Here is an 8,301-nt window from a genome sequence, read left to right on the forward strand (position 1 = left end):
TCGTGATCCGCCTGTCTTGGCCTCCCAAAGTGCTGGGATTACAGGCTTGAGCCACCGTGCCCGGCCGACAATATTGATTCTTTCCATCCATGAGTATGGGATGTGTTTCCATTTGTTTGTGTCATCTATGATTTTTTAAAGCAGTGTTTTGTAGTTTTCCTTGTAGAAATCTTTCACTTCCTTGGGTAAGTACATTCCTAAGTATTTTATTTTTGTAGCTGTTGTAAAAGGGATTGAGTTCTTGATTTGATTTTCAGCTTGGTTGTTGCTGGTGTATAGCAGTGCTACTGATTTGTGTACATTGATTTTGTAATTTGAGACTTCACTGAATTTGTTTATCAGATCTAGGAGGTTTTTGGATGAGTCTTTAGGGTTTTCTAGGTACATGATCATATCATTGGTGAACAGCGACAGTTTGGCTTCCTATTTTCCAATTTGGATCCCCTTTATTTCTTTTTCATGTCTGATTGCTCTGGCAAGGACTTTTAGTACTATGTTAAATAGAAGTGGTGAAAGTGGGCATACTTGTCTTATTCCATTTATCAGGGGGAATGCTTTCAACTTTTCCCCATTTAATTCAGTATGGTGTTGACTGCGGGTTTGTCATATATGGCTTTTAATACTTTGAGGTAAGTCCCTTTTATGCCTATTTTGTTAACTTTTTTTTTTTTTTATCATAAAGCAATGCTGGATTTTATAAAATTATTTTTCTGAATCTATTGAGATGATCATATGGCTTTTGTTTTTAATTCTGTTTATGTGATAGGTCACATTTATTGACTTGAGTATGCTAAACATGCCCTGCATCCTTGGGGTGAAACCCATTTGATCTTGGTAGATTATCTTTTTGATATGCTGTTGGAGTTGGTTAGCTAGTATTTTGTTGAGGATTTTGCATCTATGTTCATCAGGGATATTGGTCTGTAGTTTTCTTTTTTTGTTATGTCCTTTCCTGGTTTTGGTATTTGGGCGATACTGGCTTCATAGAATGATTTAGGGAGGATTCCCTCTTTCTCTATCTTTTCAGATGGTTTCTGTAGGATTGGTACCAATTCTTCTCTGAATGTCTGATAGAATTCAGCTGTGAATCCATCTAGTCCTGAACTTTTGTTGTTGTTGGCAATTTTTTTTTTTATTACTGCTGAAATCTCTCTACTTGTTGTTGGTCCATTCAGGGTTTCTATTTCCTCCTGATTTATTCTAGGAGGGTTGTATATTCCCAGGAATTTATCTATTTCCTCTAGATTCTCTAGTTTATATGTGTAAAGCTATTCATAGTAGCCTTGAATGATTTTTGTATTTCTGTGGTATTCGTTGTAGTATCTCCAGTTTCATTTCTAATTGAGCTTATTTGGATATTCTCTTTTCTTTTCTTGGTTAATCTCATTTAGCTGTATTTTTTTAAAGTTATTTTCTTAGTGGTTGCTCTAGGCCTTACTATACACATTTTAACTTATCAGAATCTGCTTCAGATTATACTAACTTAATTCCAATGAGTTACAGAAATGCTACTCTTATATAGCTCTATATTCTGTTCTCATTTTGTGTTATTATTGTTATACATATTGTATCTATATATGTTACAAACCCAAAAGAACGTAGTTATAATTATTACTTTATGGAATTCTATACCTTTTAAAGAAGCTGAGAGAAGAAAGGAAAGCAAGTATGTATTTATAGATTTTGTTATATTAACCTTCTTATTTATCATTTTGGCTGTTTTATTGTACCTATGGATTCAAGTTACCATCAGCTGATACTTCCTTATTCCAGTGCAGCTTTGCTCCCACCTACTGGTTTTGTGCTATTATTGTAAAAAAAATACATTTCTATATGTATAGCACCACCAGTACAATTTTAAACACACACACACACACACACACACACACACACAATTGCTTTTAAAATTAGTTAAGAAAAGAAAGAAGAAGAAATATGCATTTACACTGTTGTTTTTATAATTACAAAATTATCTACATTGGTGCGCTTTACATTTTGTTTGTGGGTTTGAGTTACTGTCTAGGCCATTTGCTTTCAGCCTAAATAATTTCTTTTGCTATTTTTGTGAGGTAGCATGCCAGCAAGGAATTCTCTTAGTTTTTGTTTATCTAGGAATGGTTTTATTTTACCTTCATTTTTAAAAAAACAATATTGCTGGATATAAGATTCTTGCTGACAGTTTTTTTTTTTCTTTCAGAACTTTAAATATGTTATCTCACTGCCTTTGCCTTCATTATTTCTGATGAAAAGTCAGTTGTTAATCTCACTGGGGTTCCCTTGTATGTGACTAGTATTTTTCTCTTGGTGATTTCAATATTTTCTTTATGTCTTTGGCCTTCAACATTTTTAAGATGATGTGTCTGGGTTGAATCTGTTTTTGTTTCTCCTAATTGAAGTTTGTTGAGGGTCTTGAACATGTGGATTAATGTTTTCCATCAAATTTGGAAAGTTTTCAGGCATTATTTCTTAGATTTTTTTTCTGTTCTTCTGTCTGTTTCTTCTCCTTCAGTTACTCCCATTATGCATATTTGGTATGCTTAATAATGTCACACATTTCTCTGAGGCTCTGTTCATTTTTCTTTCTGCTTTTTTTCTCTCTGCTTTTCAAATTGCGTAATCTTTATTGCTCTATCTTCAAGTTTGCTGATTCTTTCTTCTGCCCATTCAAATCTACTAGTGAGCTCTTCTAGTAAATTCTTCATTTTAGTTATTATATTTCTCAACTCCAGAATTTCCATTTGGTTCTTTTAAAAAATAATTTCTGTCTCTATATTAATATTCTCTATTTGAGTGGATATTGTTATAACCTCATTCACTTCTTTAAGCACAGTTTCCTTTAGTACTTTGACCATATTTATAACAGCTGCTTTGATGTCTCTGTTAATTTCCCTGTCTGGCCCCTCTCACAGAGTTTTTGTTGCCTGTTTTTTTTTATTCTGTGGGTTATACTTTTCTGTTTCTTTGCATGTCTCATAACGCTTTGCTGTTAAAATCTGATCATTTTAGATAATATATTTTAGATAATATATTGGAGCAACTTGGGATACTGATCCTGCCTTCCTCTCCCTCTACTCCTTACTACTGGCCAAGGCTTCTTGTTGTTTTTGGCTTATTTGTTTGGTGACGTTGCTGGACTATTTTGTGAAGTGTATTTCCCCATAGTGTGAAGCCTCTGATTTCACTCCTCAGAGGGCACAGCCTTAGGTACATGTACAGTCAGTCACCTGGGGTGACAGAAGTTTTAACAGGCTTCTCCTTAATTTTCACATTTCCTGATCTCTTTGCTAAGCCATCAGTCTCTGGTAGCATCTCACCCAGCTGTCAGGGTATACTAATTTCTGGCTGATTTTCTATTGTTTTTCTACAATACCTGGAGTATGTAATGCTTCACAGTATGATACAAATAAATTTGGGTCCCTTTGTGGGATTGTTTTGAGTCTAGTCTTTGGGATTTGTTCTGACAGTGGAAGGACTCTTCTTAGCTATTTGTTTTGTTTCGTTTTGCTTTCTCTGTTAAACTAGCTGGACTACAGTTTAGCTTATTGTTCTCATGGAAATACCAGCATTATCACATTATCTTTATTGTTTACCATCAAAATCTCATTGTTTTTGAGAGTTCCGTTATGCTTGAACTTCCCCACATCCTGTTTTAAATCAAGTTAGTTTTTTGGGGGTGGGGGGAGAGCTTCCGTAGTCTCTGTTCTTATGGTCTACCTCTTCCTTTGGGCAAAATCTTTGAGTCACTGCTCCAGACCTGGGGGTAGGGGCTGTGGCTGGCTTCTCTCAGAGCCCTCCTGCTTTACACACCAGGGCTCTGGGTGGTGGCAGTAGCCTCTTGTCTTCTCAGGTTGCTGCTCTAGCATGGAATCTCTGATCCAAAGGCAATTGGGGCCTCAGTAATTTCAACCTGCATCTCCTGGGGTAGTCTCCACCTATGAGTGGGGACTGGGTGAAGGAGAGAAGCTTCCATTCTCTCAGCTGCACTCATCTACAATTTAGCCTGTGCGAAATGGGGGCTGAGGAATGCTGGTGGCCTGCCTCTTCTGGGGAGCCATTGTATTCCTTGACTGGGAGCTGGGTGGACAGGGAGCCATGTTTTCCTGGCTACATCCATCCAGAGTGGAGCTTCTGTTAAGTGAGTTGGGGGGATGGAGGAGGGAGGAAGTGAGTCATGGCTCAAGTGTCATAGATTCTCATTGTTCTTATTGGGAACAATTTCCAGAGACTTTAAATGCTTCAAAAATCATTTAACTAGATATGAGTGTTTTGCTGGGGAGCCGGTCTGCAGAGCTCCTCATACTATCATTCTGGAAGTGGTCTCCGCTTTTTTCCTTTCTTCATTTTTCTTTCTTCCCTTTCTTTTTCTTTCTTTCTGTGTGTAGTTTTTGTTTTGTTTTGTTAACCTATGAATCAACGCAGAAGATGTCACATGTAAGAAATGATGGTAGGATGTGGGATGCTGTTAGTAGGTATACCAGCTGATGTTGAAGACACTACTCTTAAATCAAGGAAAATATGATCAGAATAATAAATGTTTAAAGTATAGTGAACAAATTCTTCAGTAAGACTGAAGGTTAAAAGTAAAAAGTTTCAAAGCAATATTTTTTTTGGCTCTTCTTTATAAGAATTTATTGTCTAGTGAGCTACTAACCTTTTTCTTTATGACTTGATTGCCCCCCATGCTAAAATACTTGCTATTTTGCTTTTCCTTTCACTGACATTTATACTCCTTTGTCTTTTAGTAGTTTCACAAGCTATGAAACAATGTTCAGATAATTTTAAAAAGTAAAAATAAAACAATGCTAAGGATAAAATGATTGATGTTTTAAATATATCACCTGCTATAAGGCACTTTTTCCAGTTTTCATAATAATTTTGTCTTCATTGTGTTAAGAGCAAAGATCTAAGATTTACTTTCTAAGTGCCATAAAAATAAGAGCTATTCAGCTGGGTTTCTGAAATATTAAGTGCAATGCAAAAGTTTGTTTGGCTAATATCCGAGGATATTTTGCCAAAATATCCTGCCCCAGACCACAGCCACATCTCCCTACTAGATTCCTGGGCAACTAGAAACAATGGTAAAGGAAAGCAAGGTCACACTAATTTTTTTTTTTTTTGAGACAGAGTCTTGCTCTGTCGCCCAGGCTAGACAGCAGTGGCACAATCTTGGCTCACTGCAAGCTCCACCTCCCGGATTCATGCCATTATTCTGCCTCAGCCTCCCGAGTAGCTGGGATTACAGGCACCCACCACCACGCGTGGCTAATTTTTTTTTTTTGTATTTTTAGTGGAGATGGGGTTTCACCGTGTTAGCCAGGATGGTCTCGATCTCCAACCTCGTGATCCACCCGCCTTAGCATCCCAAAGTGCTGGGATAACAGGCGTAAGCCACTGCGCCCGGCTAAGGTCACACTAACTGTTAGCTGGGAGTGGATCCCAAACCTGTTGAAAGAACCCATCAGCTTTCCTTTAAGGAGGTAATGCCACAGACCACAGCAGACTGAGGGTTATTCTGCGAGCTTCCACTAAAGCTAAAACATGTGTGGAAGGGACAGAAGAGAGGATAACAGGTTTGCTGGCCTGTTTACCACTTGGGGCCATGTGGATGGGTGATGAAGAAGGAAAAGAATCAAAAGGACTGAGGCTCATCACAGGTGGGAATAGCATAACATTAGCTCTGCATTCAGAGCCACGGTAGAAGAAAGAGAGAAAACTGCATCTGTGGACTGAATTATTCCTCTCAGCCCTCTACCCCAGGGTCTCTTCTTTTTGGGAATAGAGTAGAAAGCCAGGGAAATGGTGGGGATCTAGGAGAAAGCAGGCATCTCCTCTGACTTGCATGTCCCCATGTTTCACTGTCCTTTGGTAACTCATTGTGTTTGACAGCCACATCTGTGGTCAGCCAGGGGTGCAGCTGCTCCTCTTGGTAGCTAACGGCCATAGAACACCAGGGGCGTCTTAAAGCCCCTTCTGTGATCCCCACCACTGCTCCTGGGTATACTCCCAGGGTCTGTTACATGGGTAACAGGCACTTCGCAGCAAGATCTCCTGGAATGGGTTAGGACAGGAATATTAGATAATTGCAAACCCATACTTCCCAGCATTCTTGTCTTCAATTGTGGCCAATTACATAGTTATGGCAGCCTTGTATTGTTACAATACAATCTTCCTCTATGCTTAGGAACCTCTATGGAGATGGTTGTGTTACTTTAACCAAAGACAAGAGAAGACTAATCTGCAGAATTAAAACAATTCCCTAGTTCAACAAATCAGTGCTGCTTTTCTTGCCAATAGGAGACGTGTTTGTATTGCTCTGCGGAAATCCTTGGGGTAAACTTGTTGCTTGTTCTTCCAATAAAGAATTGAACCACCAGAGGGCCTCAGGCGACTCAGGAGGTTTGGGAAGAGACAAAGGCATATGCTTAGAGGGGCTGGAGAAGGCAAGGGAGAAGGAAGGGAGCCAAGTTAAGCGTGTGACTGACCAGGGGCTTTGGAAGAGACAAGCCCTGCAGGAAGGCAGGCATGTGGCCATTCTGTCTGTAGCCTCCTATTCCTCCCTGCTTTCCCCAGCAGCATCTACCTGGATCTTGAATTTGAACCAAGTGGTCCAAACGGCCTGATCACCTGAGCATCCACTCTGCAGGAACCGCAGGTGAGGGCGGGGTGGCGGGGTGGGGGGAGCTCAGCGGCGCCATCTAGCGTCCAGCCAGCGGTGGCTCTGGGAAAGCTCATTGTTTTCTTCGCCAGAGGAGGAAGGGAAGGTTGGTCCTCAGCGCCTGGACGCCTAGTAGACGAGAGGGGATGACATGATGAGTAAAATAAGGAGAGGAACAAGCCAAATCCCCTTTCATAATGGTAGGATCACGCCAAATCCCCTTTCTTTTTAAAATTTGACATATACCCTTGAATATATATGTATTCTTATAAAATATGGTTATCTGGTATGTATTTATGTATATTGATATAAAGCTGCATATTTAAAAATAGTACTTCTTTCATCTCTCTCTATCCCCATGGTCTTCGTTGTTTTCAGTAAAATGATAATTGCTGGATTACTTAGATGTTGCTATTATGATCCAACCCTTGAGTAAGGGAAGTTGAGAGCTGGCGAAACATCCCTGTCAATATTTGTTCATGCCATATTTCCTTTGAAAGAGTTTACAGATAAAGGCATCAAATGACTGAAAAAGTAACAAGTTTACCATCTTTTACTTGAGAATTTGTATATGTATTTTAAGAAAGCTTTTTAGTTTTAGCATAGTTACAAACTCACAAGAGGTAGCAAAAAGAGTACAGAATTCTGTGAACCTTCAACTGGATTTGTCCAATGGTGACATCTTGCAATGGACTGAGTGTGTCTCCCCCAAATTCATGTGTTGAAATCTTAATCTCCATGGTGATAGCATTAGGAGATGGGGCCTTTGGAAGGTGATTAGGTCATGAGGGCAGTGCCCTCACGAATGAGATTAGTGCCCTTATTAAAAAAAAGACTCCAGAAAGCTCTCTTGTCCCTTTTACCATGTGAGGACACAGCAGGAAGATGGCCAGTCCTTGCGCCAGGAAGCAGGCCCTACCCAGACACTGAAGCTGCCAGGGCCTTGGTCTTGGACTTCCAGCCTCCAGAACTGTGAGAAATTAACTTATGTTGTTTATAGGCCACTTAGCTACGTGTTTGGTTATAACACCCTAAATGGACTAAGACACAGATAACTGGAGTACAATGTCAAAACCAGAATATTGACATAAGTACACACTACTGTTGACTACAGAAGTTATTCGGTGTTCACTGCTTTTAAACCTGCACTCATCTCTCTCTGTGTGTGTGTGTGTGTGTGTGTGTGTATGTTTGTGTGTGCATACAGTTCTATGCAAGTTTATGTCAGGTGTTTTTGTCAGGTGTGGATTTGTGTAAGCAGCACCTCGGTCAAGATGCAGAATTGTTCCAACACCACAAAAGAACTCCCACTTGCTACCTCTTTTTATTAACATCCATGCCACCACCCCACTCCATCCCCATCCCCTGGAAATCCCTAACATTTTCTCCATCTCTGTTGTTTTCTTAATTTGGGAATGCTATCTGAGTGAAATCATATTGCATTTGACATTTGGAGTTTGGCTTTCTCCCCCACTAAGCATACGCTTAGCAACGTCTGTGCTGGTTGTTGCATGTATCAATTGTTCATTCCTTTTCATGACTGAATAGTATTTTATTGTGTCAGAGTTTGTTAAACTATTTATACACTGAGGGACATCTGGGCTGTTTCATATGCTGTTATGAGTAAAGCTACTATGAACATTAGC

This window comes from Rhinopithecus bieti, unplaced genomic scaffold (assembly GCF_001698545.2).
Source record: "Rhinopithecus bieti isolate Rb0 unplaced genomic scaffold, ASM169854v2 scaffold_8350, whole genome shotgun sequence".
NCBI classification, from domain to species: domain Eukaryota; kingdom Metazoa; phylum Chordata; class Mammalia; order Primates; family Cercopithecidae; genus Rhinopithecus; species Rhinopithecus bieti.